Here is an 11,368-nt window from a genome sequence, read left to right as displayed (position 1 = left end):
TAATATAGAAGAATGTCCTTTGTGGGAAGTACATGTTGGAGTGTATAGGATCAAAGCCCCATAATAAATACAACTTACTCCCAAACAGTTCAGAAAAAAAAAGTGTTTGTATATATATTTATATATCTATATCTAACTTTAGATATGTACCTATACCTATCATTCATATACATGTGTATTTACACATATGTGACATATTAAGCAACTGGTTTTTGATTTTGGTTCAGGTCATGATCTCAGAGTTATGGGATCAGGATCGACTCCCACATCAGGCTCCATGCTCAGCACTGAGTCTTCTTCTCCCTCTCCCTCTGCTCCTCCTTACCACTTGTACTCTCTATCCAGCAAATAAATAAAAATAAAATCTTTAAAAAAGATATTTTTTTAAAAAGGAAAGAAATACCATGTTTCTCTATCCAGTGAATTATCATTTTACATTTTCTGTTGGGACACCTATCTTGTTTTTTTTTTATATATATTTTATGTATTTATTCATGAGAGATACAGAGAGAGAGGCAGAGACACAGGCAGAGGGAGAAGTAGGCTCCATGCAAGGAGCCCGATGTGGGACTCAACCTGGGAATCTGGGATCACGCCCTGAGCCAAAGGCAGGTGCTCAACCACTGAGCCACTCAGGCGTCCCGGGACACCTATCTTGTACTGCGTTGTATGCATGCACATGTTACAGATGTTAACTTTTAATTTTTCCCTGAGACTTTCAGAATTTTATGAAAGCACTTTATTAAGTCCAAAATTTTCATTAGAGGATGTTGTTTTCTGTATCTCATGAATTTATGAATTCACATCAGGAAACAATTATGTGGATGTCCTTCCTGGTGGGGAGAGGCCTTTCTTCACCCTGCTTCCCCCACCAGACTGCCCTGTGCGTGGAGCTTTCCTAGGCATCAAGGCCACCTTGGTTTGGAGAAATGCCAGAGGTGAAAGCATCAGCTGGACCATGCTTTCATCCTACTTGTCTACATTTGGCTGCAGTCCAAGAAAAAATTTCAGTTCATAGAGGTGCCTGAGTGGCTCAGCCTGTTAAGCATCTGCCTTCGACTCAGGTCATGACCCCAGAGTCCTAGAATGGAGCCCCTGCATCAGGCTCCCTTCTCAGCTGGGAGTCTGCTTCTTCTTCTCTCTGCCTCTTCCCCTACTTGCTTTCTCTCTTTCTCTCTCCCTCTCTCAAATAAGTAAGTAAATAAATAATCTTAAAAAAAAAAGAATTTAAGTTCATAGAGAAGACACCTCATAGTCTGTATTCATGAAGAAGAATAACACACCCAAATGAAATCATCTTAAAACAGGATTGTGATAGCTGTACAGAGTAACATGGTCTTCCCCCAACCCGTTTTTACAGGGGGGTCAGATTTTCAGAAGAGTAAATCTGCCTATTATTTTTTTAAAGATTTTATTTATTTATTCATGAGAGACACACAGAGAGAGAGGCAGAGACACAGGCAGAGGGAGAAGCAGGCTCTACGCAGGAGCCCAATGTGGGACTCGATTCCGGGTCTCCAGGATCACATTCTGCGCTGACAACGGCACTAAACAGCTAAGCCACCAAGCCACTGGGGCTGCCCTGCCTATTGTTTTTAAACCACATTAAACTCATTGTCTTGGCAATGTCCCCGGCCCTGAAGAGAGGCTGAAAGTCCACCTCAGCTTGATTAGATAGTAACCTGGTCTCATTAACTTCATTTGGGAAAGCTGCTCTCTTATTTCACACTCAAACCGTAGATCCTTATCCAGCATTTTCCACCTACCAGATCTGGCAAGGGGGGAAAAAAGAGAGATTAATTTCCTAGATTACAAAGTAGAGTCAGGCAACTACCAGCTGGCCCCAACATTTGCAGCCACGGCAAGAGTGCAGTGGAGGCCCTGCCCCAATACAGCCAATATTTAAAAAGTCAAACTGACAAGATGCTAAAAGAAATATGTCCTGAGCAGCCTGGGTGGCTCAGCAGTTTAGCACCGCCTTCAGCCCATGTATAAAGCTGTAGCTATAAATGATTAAAATCGACAACATTTTATTTTTAAAAAAGATTTTATTTATTTATTCACGAGAGACACAGAGAGAGAGGCAGAGACATAGGCAGAGGGAGAAGCAGGCTCCCTGCAGGGAGCCTGATGCAGGACTCAATCCCAGGACCCCAGGATCACAATCTGAGCCAAAGGCAGATGCTCAACCACTGAGCCTCCCAGGTGCCCCTAGAGTTGACATTTTAAAGGTGATTACATCTAATTTTTTTTAAGATTTCTTTTTATTATTTATTCATGAGAAACACACACACACACACAGAGGCAGAGACATAGGCAGAGGGAGAGAAGCATGCTCTTCACAGGAGCCGGATGTGGACTTGATCCCAGATCCCAGCCGCCCAACCGCTGAGCCACCCAGGTGTCCCAACATTTAATGTTTATTGCTCATGTCTGAGTGATTGATGATGGTTGGATGACTAATAAAATAAGAACAAGTAGAATTCAGAATTATTAAATATTTATTTCATTAAATTATTTTTTTGCCTTCATTTCAGCAAAATCACTGGTTAAAATCAGTATTTTTACTTAATTTGAGAAGCAGCAAGAAAGTGGGTGCTCAGTGGGTGCTTTTCAGGATTGTGAAATATGAAATACATTGCTATGCAAGAACTCAGGATATTCAGAATATCCTACATTTCTGATGGGAATGTAATATGGTGCCACTGCTTTGGAAAACAGTCTGGAAGTTCCTCAATAAGTTAAACGTGGAGTTACCATATGACCCAGCTACTCCCCTCCTGCATGTATCCCCCCAAGAGAGTTGAAAACATATTCACACAAAAATTCGTGCAAGAATTTTCATAGCAACATTATTCATAATAGCCCAACAGTGGGGAAAAGAACCCACATCTTTATCAACTGATGAATAAACAGAATGTGCTATCTCCATACAATGGCATATAATTCAGCCATAAGAAGGGGTAAAGTAGAAATATCAGAAAGGGAGACAGAACATGAAAGTCTCCTAACTCTGGGAAACGAGCTAGGGATGGTGGAAGGGGAGGAGGGCGGGGGGTGGGGGTGACTGGGTGACGGGCACTGAGGTGGGCACTTGACGGGATGAGCACTGGGTGTTATTCTATATGTTAGCAAATTGAACACCAATAAAAAATAAATTTATATATAAAAAAAGAAACTATAAAAAAAGAAGGGGTAAAGTACTGCTCATGCTGCAACACAGATGAACCTTGAAAACATCATATTGAGTAAAAGGAGACAATTGCAAATGACTATATACTATATGATTCTATTTATATAAAATGGCCAGAATTGACAAACCCAGAGACAGAAAAGTAGATTCATGGTTGCCAGGGACTAGGGAGGGGGAGGAATGGGGAGTGAATGCTTGTTAAGTACTGTCTCCTCTCCTCTCCTCTCCTCTCCTCTCCTCTCCTCTCTCCTCTCCTCTCCTCTCCTCTCCTCTCCTCTCCTCTCCTTTCCTTTCCTTTCCTTCTCTCTTTTTATTTATTTATTTACTTTTTAATGTTTTCAAGTTTTTATCTAAATTCTAGTTAGTTGGGACGCCTGGGTGGCTCAGCAGTTGAGCATCTGCCTTTGGCTCAGGGCATGATCCCGGGATCCGGGATCAAGTCCTGCATCGGGCTCCCTGCGTGGAGCCTGCTTCTCCCTCTGCCTGTGTCTCTGCCTCTCTCTCTCTCTCTCTGTTTCTCTCTCTCTCTTTCTCTCTGAGTCTCTCATGAATAAATAAATCTTAAAAAAAAAATTCTAGTTAGTTAAGGGGCACCTGAATGGCTCCGTTGGTTAAGCATCTGACTCTTGATTTCAGCTCAGGTCATGCTCTCAGGGTGGTGAGATCAAGCAAGCCCTGTGTCGGGTTCTGTGCTTGGTGTGGAGTCTGCTTGAGATTCTCTCTCCCTCTGCTTCTTCATTTCACCCCTCATGCAGGTGAACACTCTCTCTAAAGAAAAGGATGTAGGCTGACCGCCTCTCTCCTCTGCTGTCCTGCCCACCGCTCTCTTGCAGTGTGATAAACTTCTAACTCCTTTATAAAAAGAGGAGGAAGAGCACCTGGGTGGCTGTTACTTAAGCCTCCGATTCTTGTTTTAAGGGCATGCTTAAGGGGTCCCTGGGTGGCGCAGCGGTTTAGCGCCTGCCTTTCGCCCAGGGCGCGATCCTGGAGACCCGGGATCGAATCCCACGTCGGGCTCCCGGTGCATGGAGCCTGCTTCTCCCTCTGCCTGTGTCTCTGCCTCTCTCTCTCTCTCTCTCACTGTGTGCGTATCATAAATAATAAAAAAAAAAGAGCCTGCTTAAGATACTTTCTCCCTCTACTACCTCAGCACCACCCCCCTCCCGTCAAAGAAAAAGAATGGAGATTACCTGGAATTCTGGTTCCTTAGGTCTCTACATTTAATTACACTTTTCATTATGGATAATTTATTTTATTTATTTCTTTAGAGTGGGGAGGGACAGAGAGAGAGGGAGAGAATCTTTTTTTTTTTTTTTTTTTTTTTTTTAAGATTTTATTTGGGATGCCTGGGTGGCTCAGTGGTTGAGCATCTGCCTTCGACTCAGGGCATGATCCCGGGGTCCTGGGATCGAGTCCTGCATCGAGCTCCCTGAGAGGAGCCTGCTTTTCCCTCTGCCTATGTTTCTGCCTCTATGTGTCTCTTATGAATAAATAAAGTCTTAAAAAAAAGAAAAATATCAGTAACTTTAACTCAGCAATTCACCATCTAGAAACCCATTTATTTTGTCTTTTTGCAACAGCTTAAGTTAAATTACTTACATGGATCTTTAATTTTCACCCTTTAGTTTTCTCTAACATAAGCATTTAAGGCTGCAATATCTAGACAGTGTTTGTGATATGGTGGTATTGTCACTGTTTTTCATTTCTAAATCCTAAGTGATTTCCACTATGGTTTCTTCATTGACAGTTGAATTATTTAGAAGTTATTTAATGAAGGGGTACCTGGCTGGATCAGTAGATAGAGCATTTGATTCTGGTTCTCGGTTCGTGAGTTCAAACCCCACGTTGGGCGTGGAGCCTACTTAAAAAGAATAAATAAAAAAAAGAATAGATGTTGTTTCATGAATTTCCAAATATGTTTTTCTAATTTTCTTTTTTGGTTAATACTTTCTAATTTGATTGAAACGTGGTCAGGGAGTGACATCAATCCTTTGAGGTTTGGTGAAAAATGTTATGTGTGGTCTTTTTTCATAAAAGTTCAACGTAAGATTCAAAAGAGTGTGTACTCCACAACTGTTGTTCCATTTCTACCCAAAAGATATGCTTTTAACTACTGAGTGCAGTCACTATAGTAACATCTTGATCAAAGTATTACTGAAAGTGATGTGTAAATATCCCATGGATAGTAGTATCGTGAATTTCTCCTTGTAGTTCTGCCCATATTTTATTTATATACAGTATTTTATGCTATTCAGTTAGGTTCACACAAGTTTGTATTTATTTCATGTTCTGGTGAATTAAGCCTTTTATCATAATGGAGTGATCCTTTTTATCTCTAGTAATGCTTTTTGCCCTAAATTCTATTTGGTCTGATAATAACATAGCCACATCTGCTTTCTTTTCCTTTGTTTGTCTAAATATATCCTTTTACATTCCTTTAGTATAAAGCTTTTAAGTGAAAATTTTCAGTTATTTGTATGATATTTATATGACAATCAGCAACCTGTTTGGAATATTTTAGCCACCTTATTTTGTGCTTTATATTTGCCTTCCCTTTTAGTTCTATTTGTCATTGGCTTCTTTTGTACTGATTAAATAGTTTTCTATAATTCTTTTTTTCCCCCCCCTCTGGACAAGTGTGGGATTTCTATTCCTAGCTTAATAATTTTTACCCCAGATATTTTGATACTCACAATGAACTTATTGAAGTCTAAAATTAATGAATAGCTTTACTATCCTTCACATCATAGAGGGATAATTGGATACATTGACCTCACATCCTCTATTCCTTATTTTGTTTTTCATCTTGTTATTTTAAGCCCGGCAGACGTTTTTTTAATGTTTTGTACCATAAATGTTCTTCATTTTTTCCTTCTTTTTTTTTTTTTTTCTGGATTGCTCTCCTTCTGTCTAAAGTATATCCTTTAGAATTTACTGCAGCTCTGTTGGAGGCAACCCCTCTACACTGTTAGCTTGAAATGTCTTCATTTTGCTTTCATTCTTCAAGAGTATTTTTACTGATTGCAAAATTCCAAGTCGACAGTTGGTGAGAAAAAAAGAGTTAACATAGCAGGCTCAAGACTGCTATCTTTAGAAAGGACTGCTTACAAGGATGGCCCTTGGCTGGCATTTGGGCCCTTGGATTTCAGAAGGGTTCCCATCATTCCCTAACTGACAAGAATGTCTTACTGTGTTGAAACTATACCATATGGTCTCTGCTGAACATCTGCTCTCCTACTGGAAGTCCGGAATTTTGATGTGTGCTAGACAGGGGTGCCTACGTTACCAGTTCCCAATACAAATCTTACACAGTCTCTAATGAGCTTTCCTGGTGGACAACATTTCACACGTGTTGTCACAATTCCATTGGAAGAATTAAGCACATCCCGTGTGACTCCACTGGGAGAGGACTCTTGGAAACTTGCACCTGGTTTCCTTTGGACTGTGCCCCATGCACCATTTCCTTTTTGTTTTTTCTTTGTATCCTTTTACTGTAATAAATCATTGCACGAGTCTGACTATATGCTGAGTCCTGTGACCCCTCCTGGTGAACTGTTGAACCTGAAAGAGCCGTGACACACAGTCATTTCATCTCAGAACACTGGATATATTCCACCATTTTCTGGCTTCCAATCTTGCTGGCGAGAAGTTAGCTGCAAGTCTTGATGTTATCCTTATATTCTCAGCTCAAGCACAGTGATTGTCATATGGTTGGAACTCAAGTACTTGCTCAAAAATGGTGGAGAAGGGGATTCTACAGGAAGAAGAGGTCCTAGGTCGTTAAATACCCAGAGGCTTTCCTGCTCATAATAACTTGTGACCTGGGCTGCCTGAAGAACTACTAAGGCCTGGAAATAAGCAAGAAGCTGTCTCCAGGATGAAAGATTAAAATACCCTTTATTTTTTTTTTTATTTTATTTTTTTTTTTTTTAATATTTTTTTTCTTTATTTATTTATGATAGTCACACAGAGAGAGAGAGAGAGAGAGAGGCAGAGACATAGGCAGAGGGAGAAGCAGGCTCCACACCGGGAGCCCGATGTGGGATTCGATCCCGGGTCTCCAGGATCGCGCCCTGGGCCAAAGGCAGGCGCCAAACCGCTGCGCCACCCAGGGATCCCTAAAATACCCTTTAAATAACCCCGGCAACACTGAGGCACCTGCCTCTGTCCGCTGGACTCCCAGGTCAGATGTGGGACGCACAGACTGAGAGACATAGAAGCTGAGGATCAAGGATTCCTGATACTGGCCATGTGGGGAGGAGGGTTTAAGGGCCAATGGGTGGGAAGACAGGAAGAGGCTGGAGGTCCATGCTTAGTTTCGGGGGAGAAGGAGCAGATCTCTATGTGGAATGGCTGCAGAGGAAGATACACAAAATGCAGAATTTGGAGGGTGGGGTCAAGCCCCAGAGCAGAGAGACGGTGGGGAAAGTTGGTCTTGGGAGACAGGATACAGGGCTTGTGCAAGTAACCTCTTTCCTTGCTTCCAATGTCTTTCGCTCCAGTCTGTCCTGAGGGAGGTGCTAGAAATTAATACAAATTCCCGAAGCTTGGGTTCCAAAAGGGAGTTCTGTGCTCATTATGTTGCTGATGACTCCAGTTATCTGTAAACACTTTAGTTGGTCTACTCCTGCTTGTGACCCTACAAGATCATCTTCTTTTTTTTTTTTTTTTTTTTTTTAACCTAACCCAGACTTGGTCTCAGGAGGTCCTAATTCCACCTCAAATCACCTTTGAGCACAGCCAGAGGGTGGGAGAGTTACACCCTGGGGTAAGACTGTAAGTGGTCCCAACCAAGGATACAAAAGAACCATTTGCTAGACCACTGACTGCCTACAGCATTCGCCCCACCCATAGCCTGTTTAGCTCCCCCAAGAAGACATCTGGATGCCCTCTCAGGGGAGGCAGTGATAACCACTGGGGCTACCCTTTGGTTGTATGCAAGCTGTCTACTTGCCTTCTGCCAGGACAGAAAGTATAGTTGGTGTAGGAACCAGATGTAATTTAAAGGAGGTATGATAAGCACCTCTTTCTGCACATTCTTTCCTCTTTATGAGTCACACTAATCTGGGCCAATCCCCCTGGGATGAGTGTTGTTTTTGATGGATTATTTTGGTCAGAGGAAACAGTCTCAGGGCTTTTACTTGACCTTTCCCACCTTCCCTACAGGCTAAGGACCATGTGGGGTTATTCCCATTGGCAAGCATGTCCATTCCAATGATCTATTTGTGGATCAGGGAAATGAGCATCAGGTGGATCTATGGACACTGTGGATCCACTATGACTTGCTCTGGCCCAGGACTCCACAAATGACCTTGCTTTTGTAATGATGATGCTTCAAGTCTCTACTTTTCAGTGTTAACTCAGGTCCTGTGTCCAACAGTCCTTGAAATGTCTGGTTATTCCCCTTTCCTCTGGGGTCCTTTTATTTTTTTAACTTATTTATTTTTGAAAGATTTTATTTATTTATTCATGACACACACACACACACAGACTGAGAGAGAGACAGGCAGAGGGAGAAGCAGGCTCCATGCAGGGAGCCCGATGTGGGACTCGATCCTGGGACTCCAGGATCACGCCCTGCGCCGAAGGCTGACGCTTAACCGCTGAGCCACCCAGAGATCCCCAACCTCTGAGGTCCTTTTGGAGATCCATTTGGAAAAGGACTGAGGGCATCATTACCATGTACATTTGCCATGACATTGTATAGGATCCTTCCTTATGCAGCCCAGCCTCCCTTTCAGTTAGAAGTCTGAGGGGCAAGGGATCATAATTTTTTATTGGGATGGCTGCCTTGAACCTTTATCATCCATCCTGATTCCCTTTAGTTGTATAAATTAAGCTATATCTTGCCCCCTAGGAATACTATGTTTTAATACCATCTCTCTAATTCTCTGTGAGAACAGACTCCTCTGGCTGCCATGAATCACTACTGTTCTTGTCATGTATTACAGTCAGCTCACCCATCTTGCTGCTGGCAGTGGCTGGCCGTCACCCGGCCTCGGTTATTCTGAGATTCCGTCATCCCTATTAGGATTAGAAGCATTCTTTCTTTCTTTCTTTCTTTCTTTCTTTCTTTCTTTCTTTCTTTCTTCTTTCTTTCTTTCTTTTTTTTTTTATTTCATTTATTCATGAGAGACAGAGAGAGAGAGAGGCAGAGATATGGCAGAGGGAGAAGCAGGCTCCACATAAAGAGCCCAATGTGGGATTTGATCCTGAGTCCTCAGGATCACGCCTGGAGCTGAAGGCAGAGGCTCAACCACTGAGCCACCCAGGCGCCCCAAGCATACTTCTTTCTTAACTGGCATCTCCCATCTAGCCCTGGTCTAGAAAGGAGCCACCACTGAACTTCTCACTTATGCTGCTGGCCATGTTCACCAGCCCAAGCCTTCTCACTCAAGAGAATAAAACATTCTTCAGGTCTTCTTGTGGCCACCTGGTGGGTTTTCTTTTTTTTCTTTTTTCTTTTTTTTCCTGGTGGGTTTTCTGTCTCAGTAGCCTCTCTACACTAGCAGGCCCATTTCTCTGAGTTTTTGGATCCCTTCACCCCTATTTGCCATGGTGGTTCTGACAGTTCTGTTTCCCTTAGTGTGGGCCATTGCTTTTCCTAAGTTTCCATGAGCCAGCCAAGTGGAGCTTTTTTTTTTTTTTTTAAAGATTTTATTTATTTATGAGAGAGAGAGAGAGAATGTGTGTGTGTGTGTGTGTGTGTGTGTGTGCGCATACGTGGGGGGAGGGGCAAAGGGAAAGGGGCAAGCAGATTCCATGCTGAGCACAGAGACAGATGTGGGACTGGTTCCCAGGACCCTGAGATCATGACCCGAGCTGAAGTCAGATGCTTAACCTACTGAGCTACCCAAGCACCCCTAGAGCATTAGTGCATTGCCAGGGTGCTAAATCCTGTACTACACGACAGTGCTCCCAGCTTAATCCATTCTCCCTTATCTAACTTCATGTTTTGCCTTACTTGGTGCAGCATGAAGAGAACCCAGTCCCGTGGATTCCCCAGCTCCTGCTGGACACATTGGCCATGTCCTGCAGTTCCTCTGGTGTTCCATCCCATCCTCACCCTGTAGGCCTGCTATCTTACTGCTGTGGCCAAGCAGCAGGTAGCCCCGGCACTCCAGCAGCTCTAAGGTCTGGCTGATATGTGGGCAAAGAACAGTGAGCCCTTTTTCAGATTGGACACTTTAAGAAAGAACGAAAGAGGGACGCTTGGGTGGCTCAGCGGCTGAGCATTTGCCTTTGGCTCAGGGCGTGATCCTGGAGTGCTGGGATCGAGTCCCACATCAGGGTCCCTGCATAGAGCCTGCTTCTCCCTCTGCCTCTCCCTCTGCCTGTGTCTCTGCTGCCCTGTGTGTGTGTGTGTGTGTGTCTCTCTCTCTCTCATAAATAAATAAATAAATAAAACTTTAAATAAATAGATAAATAAATAAATAATAAAAGATAGAAAGAAAAAGAAGCCACTCCATCAAATACTATAGGTAGTTGTGCTGACAGGGACTTAGACCAAATCCTTTTTCCTTCCTTTAGGCAACATTGAATGAGAGTGGACACAACCACGACTCCTCTTAGGACAACAAGGCCAACTTAGAAGATGGATTGCAATCAGGCTTCCCATCCAGCCCAGGCTAATTTAATATGTCATTATTTTTGGTGCCAGAAGAGGTGTTGGTTATTGTACATACCCTGCCTTGACTGGTCAGCAGACAACCCAGGGCAGTGTGATCATCTATCACCACTCACATGAGATAGGTTAGACTGTTTACTAGTGGCAGGCAATTATGTACCTGATATTCCCTGTAAACAGTACTGTTCACTTGGGGCAAAGGTATATTCGAAGTGTAACTATCCAGCTATCATATAGCCCAGCCCAACACTGTGTCCTGTCCGAGATGATTTAGATTCTGCTAATAGCAAGTTCAAGTCACCTCAGCAGCAGCATTTTGCTAATGTGAAGTCAAGGTCCAATTCTTACAAGACTGGTGATTGGGATTAGCCATGTAAAGGAAACTTAAGTACCAGAAAGAACCTATAAGAGAGAATACTTTCTAGAAAAATACTTCCAAAGTATTCAAAGGAGGACCTCTCAATGGTTTGTCAGCGGGTCAAAAGGGGTAAGACAGATTCAGCAATCCAAGGGAATTTTGTGGGCTTTTTTTATATGTTGGGCCCAAA

Source organism: Canis aureus, chromosome 12, assembly GCF_053574225.1.
Source record: "Canis aureus isolate CA01 chromosome 12, VMU_Caureus_v.1.0, whole genome shotgun sequence".
NCBI classification, from domain to species: Eukaryota; Metazoa; Chordata; class Mammalia; order Carnivora; family Canidae; genus Canis; species Canis aureus.
The sequence above is the reverse complement of the archived record's forward strand: the minus strand, read 5'-3'. Positions refer to the sequence as shown.